This window comes from Rhinolophus ferrumequinum, chromosome X (genome assembly GCF_004115265.2).
Source record: "Rhinolophus ferrumequinum isolate MPI-CBG mRhiFer1 chromosome X, mRhiFer1_v1.p, whole genome shotgun sequence".
NCBI classification, from domain to species: domain Eukaryota; kingdom Metazoa; phylum Chordata; class Mammalia; order Chiroptera; family Rhinolophidae; genus Rhinolophus; species Rhinolophus ferrumequinum.
This window is the reverse complement of record NC_046284.1, coordinates 65,346,407-65,361,322: the sequence shown is the minus strand read 5'-3', so window position 1 is coordinate 65,361,322 and position 14,916 is coordinate 65,346,407. Positions and strand designations below refer to the sequence as shown.

Below are 14,916 nucleotides of genomic sequence, written 5' to 3'. Positions count from 1 at the left end.
TTTAAAATATAGTAAACAAAACAAAAACAAACAAACAAACAAAAACGTGTGTTGAGAGAGGTGGAGGAAAAGGAGCTTCCAGTTAATGGGTACAATGCATCTGAAAATACTTCAGTAATGTAAAAGAAAAACTTCAAGAGCAAAAATATATTATAAATGTCTTTCAGCAAGATGAACAGTTGAGCCCTTCTTGCATCATTTGAACCCGTAGGACAGAGTTCTTTTTTAAGAATGCTTGTTTATAGAATCTTCTATAAGATAGAGTTGGCTATTTCCAAAGAGTCATCTTTTCCTAAAACACTATCATAAGAGTCCATATATTTTTTTAAAAGCTCATCCACTCTATCATTTAGATACCCAAATTTCAGAATGTGTTTATTCTTAAGTATCCTTGTGTGTCTTCTGGAAAAATTATGTTGGTATTGTCTGTTATTTGATTGAAATATTCTGTGTTCTTCAAGTCATCATTATTTTGTTAAATACATGAATTAGTTCTCTTTTAAGTACTTTGAGCATTTTATTTTCATCAAAATCCATGAAGTTGACATTACTGCGACATTTAGATGATAAACACTAGCTTTATGGGTAACTTCCTATAGTACATCAGTGATACTGGCTGATAATATATAGACAGGGATACTGTGTTGTTGGAGCTTATCAAATAAATTCTCATATCCTTCCTGAGTCAGATTCTGCTATAATTTCTTTAAGTCCAGCTTTTGCTAAAGCTTGTTCAACAAGAAAATCATGTAAATTAGTATACCATTCTACCACATAAGGGTACTTCTCATCTACGTTTAAAAGAGGATCAATTTCAATAGCATAATATTTTCCTTTATTTGGAATAACTGTTTTGACATTAATTTGTCAAACAGCTTACAGTTGTCAATGACATCATTTCATATTGGGCATTGTTTCCCTTTGTAGGATAATCTACCTAATGTCGTATCAAAATCTGTTATCTAATGTCTGGCAGCTCCTCCTTTGATAAGACCACAGATAATTTTTTCTGCTCTTGCAGGGTTCTTGATGAGATTTGTGGATTTTTCAGTGTTTCTGTGCTGTAGATTTCTAGATTTTTTTTCATTGTGAATGGAAATTTTCTTTCTATGATTTCAACTTTTTAAAATTTATTAAGACTCCTTTTGTGGACTAATATATGATCTATTCTGAGAAATATATTTCCATTTACATTTGACAAAAAATGTATGTTCTGCTCTTGTTGGGTGTAGTGTACTGTGTAAGTCTGTTAGGTTCAATTAGTCTATAATATAGTTCCTTAAGCCTTCTATTTTCTTTTCATATCCTCTCTGGTTTCTCAATAAATATTGAATGAAAGGTTTTGAAGTTTCCTACTACCATTGATTTCTTCCTTCAATTATTTTAATATTTGTATCTATATTTAGGAGTTCTGACGTTTGGTGCATGCATATTTTAATTGTTAAATCTTCTTGGTGAATTGAGCCATTTATCATCACGCAATGCTCTTCTTTTTCTCCTCCAACACTTTTAAAAATTTTGTCCTACATTAGTATTACCACTCCTGTGATCTTTCAGTTACTATTGCATGGAGTATCTTGTTCCAGTCTTTCCCTTTCAATCTATTTATTTCCTTAGATCTAAAGTGAGTCTTGCAGAGAGCATATAAGTGAATGCTGTGTTTTGTTTTTTTCTGCCATTCTATATCTTTTGATTGGGAGTTTAATTTATTCATATTTAAAGTAATTATTGATAAGAATGATTTGCTACTGCCATTTTGTTATTCGCTGCTGTGTTTCCCCGAAAATAAGACCTATCCGGACAATCAACTCTAATGCGTCTTTTGGAGCAAAAATTAATGTAAGACCCGGTCTTATTTTACTATACTATAAGACTGGGTATAATATAATGTAATATAACATAACATAACATAACATAACATAACATAACATAACATATGTCATGCGGGGGACTCTGCTCGCTGGACCAGTTGTCAGGCGGGGCGGCCTGCGGGGTTTCTGGTCCCGCTCCCCACACAAGAACGCAGGATATGACTAGGCCAAAAAGGAACACCCATGGAGACATAGGTAGGGAAGTCATACCACTATGGTCTCACTGGAGGCTGGGTTTACACGACGCGCAACCTGCTGTCCGCTTTGCTGCCAACCGACCAACTCTCCTCCACTCTCCTTCAGTCTCCTCCTCTCTCCTTCTCTCTCCTCCTCTCTCCTCCTCTCTCCTCCTCTCTACTCAACTCTCCTCAACTCTCCTCCGTAGCTGCGGCAGTTATATTAGTGGCCAATGGCTCAAGGGTTACAGCTGATGGTCAACCAGCCACAGCTGATGGCTATCTACTACCTGAGCCAGCACCTTTCCACATGAGGCCGAGAGCCTGGAAACTGCTTTCTGGGGCTCTGTCCCCACAACATAATATACCGGGTCTTATATCAGGGAAACACGATATCAAACCTTTTGTTTTGTTCCTCAGTTCCTCCCTTACTGCCTTCCTTTGTGTTTAGTTGGTGTTTGTTGTGGTCCATTCTGATTTTTTTGTTTTAATTTCATTGTGTGTATGTTCTAAAGATATTTTCTTTGTGGTTACCATGAGGATTATATATAACATCTTCTAAAGATAAAAATATATTTTAAACTGATATCAACTTAACTTTAATTGCATGCAAAACTCTACCCATATACAGATCTGCTCCCCATATTTTATGTTACTGATGTTAAAAATTACATTTTTATATATTGTATACTATACCTTTAACATATATTTATTTTTATGCATTTGTCTTTTAAATCCTATAAAATAATAAAAAGTCATTATTAAACAAAATTATAATAATACTGATTTTATATTTGTCCATGTATTTACTTTTAACAGAGAATGTTGTATTTTTATACTGTTTCAAGTTACTATATAGCATCCTTTCAATTTCAACTTGAAGGACTCCCTTAGCATTTCTTGTAAATCTAGTGTTAAACTCTCTCAGCTTTTGTTTATCTGGGAATGTCTTAATATCTGCCACATTTTTAATGGCTACTTTTACCAGATATAGAAGTCTTATTTGACAGGTGTCTTGTGTTTTTTTTTCAACACTTGAAATATATCACCCCATTTCTTCCTGGTCTGAAAGTTTCCTGCTGAGAAATCTACCTATATTATTATGGAGGACCTCTTGAACATGATGATTTGATTTCATCTTATCGCTTTAAAGATTCTCTTTGTCTTTGAATTTCCACAATTTGATTATAATGTGTTTCAGTGTGGGTTTCTTTGAATTTTTCCTACCTCAAGTTTGTTGGGCTTCTTGCATTTGTATGTTGAATTATTTCCTCAAATTGGGACAGTTTGATCACTATTTCTTCACATAAGCTTTCTTACTCTTTCTCTCTCTCTTCTCCTTCCCATAGTGTGTATATATTTTTCTACTTGATGGTACTCCACAAGTCCCTTATGCTGTGTTCATATTTCTTTTTTTTCATTTTGTTTCTTAAAGTAGATAAGTTCAAATGTGAAATCTCAAGTTCAGTAATTCTTTTTTCTGCCTCTTCAAGTCTGCTTATGATTCCTTCTAGTGAATTTTTCAATTCAGTTATTGTATTTTTCTGCTCAAGAATTTGTTTACTTCTTTTTTATAATTTGTATCTTTGCTAATATTCTCATTTTGTTCATATATTATTTTTCTGGTTTTCTTTAGTTTGTCTGTACTTCTCTTTCGCTTTTTAAGCATATTTAAGACAATTATTTTAGTCTTTGTCTACTAAGTTGGAATTCTTTGTTTTTTCAGGCTCAGTTTCTGGATATATATGATGTTCCTTTGAATGGACCATATTTTTCTTTGTTTGATGCCTGTGAATTTGTGTTAAAAATTAGGCCTTTGAAAAAGACATCTACATCTCCCAGTCTATGTGGACTTGCTCCATGCTGTGAAAGATCTTCAAAAATCATCCTGAAATCGAAAGTTATGGTATTCTCAAGCCTCATCTAGGTATATGTCTTCATTGTGGTTGTGCACATGCTATTTTGTCAATTTCCCTGTATTCATGGCTGCTTTTTTAAGTGTTTTAATTTTTCTAAAGGTTTCACTTCTGGTTTTTCTCGAAGTCTTAGATGTTCAATTGCATTCCTTTAACCATAATCTCTTACACTAGGTACCTGAATGTCTGCAGTCCCACTGCTGCTTGCATGTGCTGTGATACTCACCACTGCTTTCAGTGATCTCCAACCTGATATCCAAACTATGCCCCTATTTCTGTCTGAGCTCCAAGTCAGGTGAGACAAAAACAAGTTCTTCTGGTAGCCCCTAGAAAGGCCAGAACACTGTAATTTTTCTCTTCCATTCCAAAGGAGGCACCAGGGATTTTGTGGCTTTCTCATAAGTGCCTCATTTTGGGATAGAGCGACCGTGAATAACATTTCCTATTGTTGTGAGTGTGACTTTTTTTCAGTTAAGCATTTGCTTGGTGTCTATGAATCCTGGTTTTTTGACCAGTCACTTTGTTGTTTCTTACTTGGTATTCTATGGAAAATCAATGAGACAGAGCTTTGTCTGCCATCTTATTGACTTTACTCTTCATTTCTCACTTAGTAAGAAATAAATTGAAGTCTATAATTTGCTATTGAGTGCATAAAAAAATCACTAACATTATATACCTTTGATGATATGTCTTCTATTTTTTAATAGTGTCTTTTTTTATCCCTATTAATGGTTTTTGCCTTAAGTTTAATTTTGTCTGATATGGGTATTGATGCAACAATTTCCTTTGGTTAATATTTGCTTGATAGTCCTTTGTCTAGTTTTTAATCACATTTTAATTTTATTAACACATTTTTATGATATTATTCATATGGACAAAAAGGTTTTAAAAATATGTATCTTTACTTCATATATCTCCTTTAATTTTATCTATTTATGCCACATCCTTTCACTACTGTTCAGTCAACAAGCATTTTTCAAACTTTTGCAGCAAATAGTAATTGTTTGTTGGTGTGTGTGTGTGTGTGTGTGTGTGTGTGTGTGTGTGTGTGTAGTCTATTTTCAATAAAAGAAAATTCTGTTAAATAAGAAAACAGCTTTACACCTCAAGGAACTACAAAAAGAACAACCTAAGACCAAATTTAGCAGAATAAGGGAAATAGCAAAGATCAGAGCAAAAATAAATGAAATAGCAGGAAAATGATAGATCAACAAAAATAAGAGCTGACTTTTCAAAAAAATAAAGAAAATTTACAAACCTTTACCTATACTAAGAAAAAACAGGAGAAGACTCAAATAAGTAAAATCAGAAATAAAATAGGAGACATTGCAACTGATACTATAGAAATACAAAGAATCATAGGAGATTACTATGAACAATTATATGCCAACAAATTGGATAACCTGGAATAAATGGATAAATTCCTAGAAATACACAACCTACCAAGACTGAAGTGGGAATAAATAGAAAATCTGAATAGGCCAATAATGAGTAAGGAAATTTGTTAATTAATTATAAACTTCCCAACAAAGAAAAGCCCAGGATCAGATAACTTTATTGGTAAATTCTACCAAACATTTAAAAAAGAATTAATTCTACTGCTTTTCAAACTCTTCCAAAAAATTGAAAAGGAGGGGACACATTCAGACTCATTTTATGAGACCATCATTACTCTGATAGCAAAGCCAGATAAGGATACTACAAGAAAAAAATTACATACTAATATCCTTGATGAATATAGCTGTAAAAATTCTCAACAAAATACTAGCAAACTAAATTCAACAAAATATGAAAGGATTATACAACAAGGCCAAGTGGGATGCAAGGATGGTTTGACATATGCAAATCAATAAATATGATATACCATATTAGTAGGATGAAAGATAAAAATCACATAATCTCAGTAGATGCAGAAAAAGTATTTGGCAAAATGCAACATTCTGTCATGATAAAAACCCTCAACAAACAGAGTACAGAAGGAACATACCTTAACCTAATAAAAGCCATAAGCAACAAACCCACAGCTAACATCATACCCAATGATGAAAGATTAAAAATTTTTTGTCTAAGATCGAAAACTAGGTAAGAGTGCCCACTCTCACCACTCTTATTGAACGTGTCACTGGAAGTCCTAGCTAGAGCAATTAGGTAACGTAAATAAATAAATAAATAGATAAATAAATAAATAAAAGGCATCCAAATGAGAAAGACAGAAGTAAAACTGTCATTATTTGCAGATGATATAATCTTATATATAAAAAATCCTAAAGACTCAAAAAAAAAAAAAACAAACACCTGTTGAAACTAATCAACAAATTCAGTAAATTTCAAGGTGTAATGTTAACCTACAGAAATTAGTTGTTTCTATACACTGACAACAAAATATCTGAATAAGAAATAAAGAAAACTATGCCATTTACAATAATATCAAAAGCAATACACTTAGGAATAAATTTAACCAAAGAAGTAAAAAATATGTACAATGAAAACTATAAGATTTTGATTAAAGAAATTGAAGAACACACAAACAAATGTAAAGATATTCTGTATTCATGGATCAGATAAAATATTATTGCTAAAATATTCATACTACACAAAGCCATCTATAATTCACTACAATTCCTACCAATTTCCAATGGCATATTTACACTTCTGAGTATATATCAAAAGGAAATAAAAACAGGATATCAAAGAGATATCCACATTTCCATATTTATTGCAGCATTACTCACAATAGCCAAGATACAGAAACAACCTAAGTGCCTGTCCAAAAAAAAAAAAAAAAAAAAATGGGTAATGAATATATAGAGACAGATAGAGATGTAGATAGAAATAGAGACAGAAATGCAGTGGAATATGATTCATCCATGAAAAAGAAGGTCATCTTGCCACTTCGAACAGCATGAATGAACCTTGAGGACATTATGCTAAGTGAGATAAGTTACACAAAGAAAGACAAATACTGTATAGTATCCCTTATGTTTGGAATCAAAAAAGTGAAACTCATACAAACAAAGAGTACAATGGTGGTTACTAAGGACTGAGAGGTTCTGGAATTGGGGAGATGTTGTTTAAGGGTACAAACTTGCAACTAGTAGATGAATAAGTGTGGAGATCTAATGCAAAGCATAATGATTATAGTCAATAATGCTGTATTCTAAATTTCAAAGTTGCTAAGAGACCAGATCTTAATTGTTCTCACCACAGAAAAAGAAAACATAATTATGTGATGTGATAGAGGTGTTACCTAATGTCGTGGTGGTAATCACATTGCAATATATAAATGTATCAAAATCAATGTGTTGTACACATTAAACTTACACAGTGTTATACGTCAATTTTATCTCAATAAAATAATAGAAAATAAAAACACATATACTAGAGAGTATTACCCACTCAAAAAAATAAAAGACAAAGAAAGGAAATATCCAGTTTTGAAAATTGGTTTAATTATCATTAAAGTGATTCCAAGATAATAAATAGGTTAGTAAGCCTGCTGAAGAAATAAAGAATAAGTTAAGAATAAGTTTATCACAGTGTTTCCCATAGTGGCTGTTCTACCAACAGAACACAAGGTTCCCTTTTCTCCACATCCTTGCCAGCACATGTTATTTGTTGACTTTTGATAATAGCCATTCTGACTGATGTGAGGTGGTATCAGATTGTAGTTTTGATTTGCGTTTCCCTGATGATTAGTCATGTTGAGCATCTTTTCATATGTCTGCCAGCCATCTGTACATCCTCTTTGGAGAAATGTCTCTTCATGTCATCTGCCCATTTTTTTTATTGGATTACTTATTTTTTGTTATTGAGTTGTATGAGTTCCTTATATTTTTTGGATACTAACCCCTTATCAGATATAACATTTGTGAATATAGTCTCCCATTCAGTATGCTGTTTCTATTTTGTTGATGGTTTCCTTCACTGTGCAGAAGATTTTTAGTTCGAATAAGTCCTGTTTGCTTATTTTTGCTTGTATTTCCTTTGCTTAAGGAGACAGATCCAAAAAGATACTACTCAGACTGATGTCAAATAGTTTACTACTTATGTTTTTTTCTAGGACTTTTATGGTTTCAGGCCTTACATTGAATTCTTTAATCAGTGTTAATTTTTGTACACCTGAAACTAATATAATTAATATAATATTGTCTACCAACTATGCTAATTTTTTTAAAATAATAAGTTAATCAGAGACATTTTGAAGGAGGCAGCACTAAGTTCATTACTTTTAAGGTATAAATTGGTATCAAAGAATAGTAATAGTAATTTTAATATCAACTTGTTATGTCAAATTCTTAATGACCTGAGATTCACAGTTGTGTAGGTTTTTCTGGGGAACTGTGAGCAAAATGGTGGATAGAATACCATTTGTATAAAGGTGCTAAGGACTATGTTGGGATATATATTTTTTACAGAAGAGCAACTGGGTATGACTATCCTGATCAAATAACAGGCCTTTATTATCATTATTAGAGGAACATCATGAGTTCATCATATTTGCCACTTGGCTTAATTTCTCTGCCTAGTTCCCCATTAGACTTAGCGATAAATTCTCTAGAGTGTAAAAAGACTATAAGCTAAAACCAATAGTCACTTAACACTATAAGTTACATGAAATACTGGGATACAAAAAGAAATACTTTGGTACCACTCTCTTTTCATGCAAAAAAGGAAGAAAAAAATTTTTCTTCCTTAGTATCACATGGGACACTGTGGGTTTTCCAATTTGAAGACTGTTGTTTCAGTGTAGCAAGAGACAACAATGACCCACAGAGATACATGTTAATCAGGGATCAATTGAGCAGGAACAATACCCTGTAGAAATAGGCATTCTCCTATGCGTATTAGACAATTTTGTATACTCCAGAAATATTCATGGATTACTACTATCCTTTGTAGATAGGTGAATCAAAAGCCAGTGACATTTGGCTTATTACTCTTATGGTGGTCCCTATCTGCATATATATAGGATGATGAGGTCCAAATAAGACTTGATGGCATAGGACTAGAAAACAATTTAGTTATCACAATTATGTGTGTGTGGATATGTGTATGAGACAGACAGATTGAGTACACACCAAGAACAAGGGAAAATTTTAGGGATGCATGTATACTAACACCTAGAACAAATTAAAAAAGAAAAAGACAGAATTTAAGACCAGATTCTCAGATGCCTTGCTAACAAAGGTGTGGTTCTCTAGCCAGTGACATTAACACAACTTGGGAGCTCATTAGATATTATTAAAAGATCTTAGGTTCTTTCCCAAACTCCTGAATCAGAATCTGTATTTCATCAACATCTCCAGGTTATTTGTATGTATATTAAAGTTTGAGAAGCACTACAACGGCATTATAAAAATTTTGAGAAGTTTGTGTTTAATACACATATACTTATTATGATGCAACCTCAGAATTAGGAGAGGTTTTAGTCATCACATCAAATAAGTGAAGAAAAATAGGTGGAATTATTCGGAGATTCTTTCAAAGAGACAGCAGTAAGCCAATTATTAAAGAAGAGGAATGTGGTATATAAAAAATCAGACAAATGATGAACATATCAATGTTTATTTCCTATTTAGTCAATTCATAATAATTTGAAATATATGTACCAGAATTACTATGAGTAGTTTTTGTGACTAGCTTTGATAAAACTACAAGAAATTGGTGGAAATACAACTAAGCGTAATTAGAGACCACAGTTTTAGTAACTGATTATAAATGAATGACCTGGATAAGGAGACTATATCCAAACAAACAACCTGATTCAGGCAGAATTAATTCTTCAGATTTTTTTTATTAAGTTTGGTTTTATATGACATTTTAGCCTTCAGGGCATAAAAGTTATTTTCATTTACATTTCTCAGAAGAATTTTCACAAAATCTTGCCAACTTGCTTTCAGTTTTTTTATTATCTTTTTTCTTCCAGGAAACTATATTCACTATCTTTAGGGGAAAAGGGATACACACACACAAACACATACACACACACACACACACACACACACACAGAGCACACAGGTGTGCCATTTTACTCATTCATTAAAAACCTTCCAAACACCATTTGAATTCCAAACTTACTTGAAGAGTCAAACATCTTTTATAAAATGACAGAATAGACTATTTCAATTATCTCTAAAGCCTGTCAAGAAATTATAGCATGGACACAGTTCTGTCTTACTTATCTTCCACATGAATATGACAGTTTGAGATAGCTAAATCTCTTGAATTGTACAGCTGTTAAATGTAATTTAGCTTTTTACGGCCACTTTCCAGAGAATTTGGTTGATGTTTTATTGAATTCACTGATTAGCATCTATTGTATGGCTGCTAGAATTCAGTCATAAATAATCAGAGTATAACTCTAAAATAATGATAAAACATACCTGTCCCATCTTCAGCCTTTTGAAACTATTTGTCATGTCAATGACTAAGACCAAGGGAAAATAGAGGATTCAGATTTCTTGTTGTTGTTTTAAAACTGAAAATAGTTTTATTTACAATAAAGAGAACACATCCATTTTATTCAGTTCAGGAACATAATTGTGCAGTCAACATAATTGAGGAGAGAATTTCCCCGTAAAAAATTTTGCCCAAGTCATTCCAAAGTCTAAAAGATTGGGTCTTCATGTGAAATAAAATATTTTTTCTGTTTATTATAACTTCCCATTTATTATAACCGTAGCACGCTCTTGTAGGCTTTCATATTTATGGCACACCAAAATTCAAGGGTGTGATAATGTGATAATGATTTCAGAGGAGAACTTTGGTAATCTACAAAGTAATTAAGAAAAGAAAAAAGGTCATCAAAATGGTGACGTGAGGTGACAATCTGGAAATCTCCCCTGGAATTTACAACTAATCGAACAACTCCACAAAGGACTCCCTGCACAGCAAACAGGCAAGACGAAGAGGCCCACTACTGAATTCACCTAAGGGTGGGCAAATCGTGTGAGCGGGGGAGGACGGAAGGGAGAAGTGCAGAGGTGGAGCCGCGCGGCCGAGGACCCAGACGTAGCTCAGTGCTCCAAGCTCGCTGCATCCCGGAACTACAGCAGCTGTGGGAGAGGGAAGAACTCGGACTGCAAGGGCTCTGTTTATGGCCCACAGGGCTGAGGGGACAGCATATAACACGGCTGAAACCAAAGCTCACGGCAGAGACCTCAGAGAAAAGACTGAAGGAGAAGGCTGAAAACGGTCTTTTAAGCCCTCACTGCCGAGCAGAGAATGGAAACCTTAGGCACTGAGACTAGCCACCTGCTCCCTACCCTCCCAGAACTCGCCTGCACCCACCTGCCCAGTGCTAGAATCGGAACAATAGCAGTGTCAGATCAAAAGAACAGAATATTTGCAGTTCTGAGAACTGTGGTCCTAAGACACATATTTACAGCCCAAGTAGTTCCAGCAAAGGGGAGGGAGCTCTGGAAGCAGGAACGGCTGTGGTGGTGGTCGCCGCCATTGCTCTGGGCCACCTCTCACAACTCACCCAGCCCCTGGCCCCACCTATCTGGGCGGATCCCTGCAGGAGTAAAAAGAGCTGCTGAAACATATAGGCTCTGAATCTGGTGCAGGAAGAGCTTTGGAACTTCAAAAGCTCTCCGCATACCCACACGGACACTGCGCCCTGTGACACAGGCGAACTATAAAAAGAAGAGAGGCCCATCTCCCAGGGAATCCCCCCATTGTGTGAGAAGCTGAAATAGTGAAGAGAAAACATAGCATTACTGTGTGAGAGAGAAAAAAAGGCTGCAGTCGGAGAGAAAATAAAACATTCTACCCACAAGTATTGGAAAACAAAAGAAAGACCTCTTCCTATCAACCTGTTGCAGAAGCCACTCCTGTAGATGTCGAGGAAGAGAAATAATAAGTCAGCAATTGCCATGAATAACCAAGGCAACAAGACAGCTCAGAAAGAAAGTGAAAAGTCTCCAGAAAAGGAACTTAAAGATATGGAAATATGTGACTTAAATGACAGAGAATTCAAGATTGCAGTTCTGAAAAAACTCAACGAGATACAAGAAAACACAGAAAGGCAGTTTAATGAACTCAGAAACACAAAGAACCACATGAGCATTTTATGAAAGAGATTGAAATTTTAAAAAAGAACCAAATAGAATTTCTGGAGATTAAGAACTCAGTAGAAGAAATTAAGAATGTAATAGCCAGCTTAGGTAGTAGAGTTGACCAGATGGAGGACAGAATCAGTCACATCGAAGATAGAAACCTGGAAATCACACGGATGGAAAAAGAAAGAGACTTGAGACTTAAAAGAAATGAAAGAACTCTTCAAGAACTTTCTGACTCCATCAAAAAGAGCAATATAAGAATAATGGGCATACAAGAAGGAGAAGAAGGAGAGAAGGGAACAGAGAGTATATTCAAACAAATTGTTGATGAGAACTTCCCAAAATTATGGAAAGAAATGGATCCTCGAGGCCAAGAAGCAAATAGAACACCTAATTACCTCAATCCCAACAGGCCTTCTCCAAGGCACATTGTATTAAAACTGTCTAAATTCAATGACAAAGAAAGAATCCTCAAGGCAGCCAGGGAAAAGAAGACGGTAACCTACAAAGGAAAGCCCATTAGATTATCATCAGATTTTTCAGCAGAAACTCTACAAGCCAGGAGGGAGTGGAACCAAATATTCAAACTATTGAAAGAGAAAAATTATGAGCCAAGAAAAATATATCCAGCACAGATATCCTTTAAATATGAAGGAGGAATAAAGACATTTCCAGACATAAAGAAGCTGAGGGAATTTTCTAATACACGACCTGCACTACAAGAAATACTAAAGGAGGCTATTCGACCACCATCAACAGGGACAATCTGTGGCAACCAAAACATAAAAAGGGGGAGAATAACGGCCTGAACCGGAATATGGGAATGGAGAAAGTAAGCATGCTGAAGAAATGGAATATTCTAAATATCAAACTTTCTTTTACATAAACTTAAAGGTAACCACTCAAAAAAATCCAGAACTGAAATATATACTGTAATAAAAGAAGCAACAGAGGAAAACATCATAGAATACCACCACACAGAAATAATAGACAACAACAAAAAGGCAAAGAAACAATGGAGACTCAGTCTTACCAGAAAACTAAAGATAGAATGACAGGAAATCGTCACATATCAATAATCACCCTAAATGTAAATGGACTGAACTCACCAATAAAAAGTCTCAGAGCAGCAGATTGGATCAAAAAACTAAACCCAACCATATGCTGTCTCCAAGAGATACATCTGAGCTACAGGGGCAAGCATAGACTCAAAGTGAAAGGGTGGAAATTGATACTCCAAGCAAATGGTACCCAGAGAACATCAGGTGTAGCCATAAGGATATCAGATGAAACAGACTTCAGGGTGAAAAAGGTAACAAGAGACAAAGATGGACATTGCATAATGATAAAGGGGACTATACAACAAGAAGACATAACAGTCATCAATATTTATGCCCCCAATAAGGGAGCAACAAAATATACCAAGCAACTACTAACAGAACTAAATGGAGAAATTGAACAAAGAACAATAATAATAGGGGACTTAAATACATCATTGACAGCTATGGACAGATCATCCTAACATAAAATAAATAACTACATAACAGCCCTAAATGACACATTAGATGAAATGGACATAATTAACATATATAGAGCACTTCATCCTAAAACACCAGACTATACATTTTTTTCTAGTGTACATGGAACATTCTCATGGATAGACCATATATTGGGACATAAAATCAGCCTCAGCAAATTTAAGAAGATTGAAATCATACCAAGCATACTCTCTGATCACAAGGCTTTGAAATTGGATATCAACTGCAAAAAGAAAGCAGGAAAAAACACAAATACATGGAGATTAAACAACATACTTTTAAAGAACGACAGGGTCAAAGAAGAAATTAGAAGAGAGATCAAATGAAACATAGAAATAAATGAAAACGAAAATACATCCTACCAAAATTTTTGGGATGCAGCGAAAGCAGTTTTAAGAGGGAAATTTATATCATTACAGGCCTATCTCAAGAAACAAGAAAAATCCCAAATAAATAACCTCATGTTACACCTTAAAGAACTAGAACTAGATGGCTTCACTAGTGAATTCTACCAAACCTTCAATGAGGATCTAACACAAATCCTACTCAAACTCTTCCAAAAAATTGAAGAGACAGTACTCCCCAATTCATTTTATGAGGCCAACATTACCCTGATACCAAAACCTGGTAAGGAGAATACAAAAAAAGAAAACTACAGACCAATATCTCTGATGAATACAGATGCAAAAATCCTAAACAAAATTCTAGCAAATCGAATATGACAATGCATTAAAAAGATCATTCATCACGACCAAGTGGGGTTCATCCCAGGGGCACAAGGATGGTTCAACATATGCAAATCCATCAATGTGATACATCACATAAAGAAAATAAAAGACAAAAATCATATGATTATATCAATTGATGCAGAAAAGGCATTTGACAAGACACAACATCCATTTATGATTAAAACACTTAATAAAATAGGTATAGAAGGAAAATACCTTAGCATAATAAAGGCCATATATGAGAAACCCTCAGCTAATCTCATAATTAATGGTGAAAATCTGAAGCCCTTTGCTCTACGTTCAGGAACACGACAGGTCTCTGCCCTATCACCTCTGCTTTTCAACATAGTGTTGGAAGTCCTTGCCAGAGCAATCAGGCAAGAGAAAGAAATAAAAGGCGTCAAAATTAGGAATGAAGAAGTTAAATTAACACTCTTTGCAGATGACATGATGCTATATATATAGAAAACCCTAAAGACTCCATGAAAAACTATTAGAAACAACGAATACAGTAAAGTTGCCGGCTACAAAATCAACGTACAAAAGTCCATTGCATTCCTATATGCTAGCAATGAAATCTCAGAAAAAGAACTACAAAAAGCAATTCCTTTTGCAATTGCAGTG

The 14,916-nt window shown here is 34.4% G+C and overlaps 1 pseudogene; it reads right to left on the bottom strand.

The window, feature by feature from the left end:
- Positions 1 to 251: 251 nt before the first annotated feature.
- The window catches only part of LOC117012770 (cytosolic 5'-nucleotidase 3A-like), a 36,086-nt pseudogene continuing 21,421 nt past the window's right edge, over positions 252 to 14,916 (bottom strand).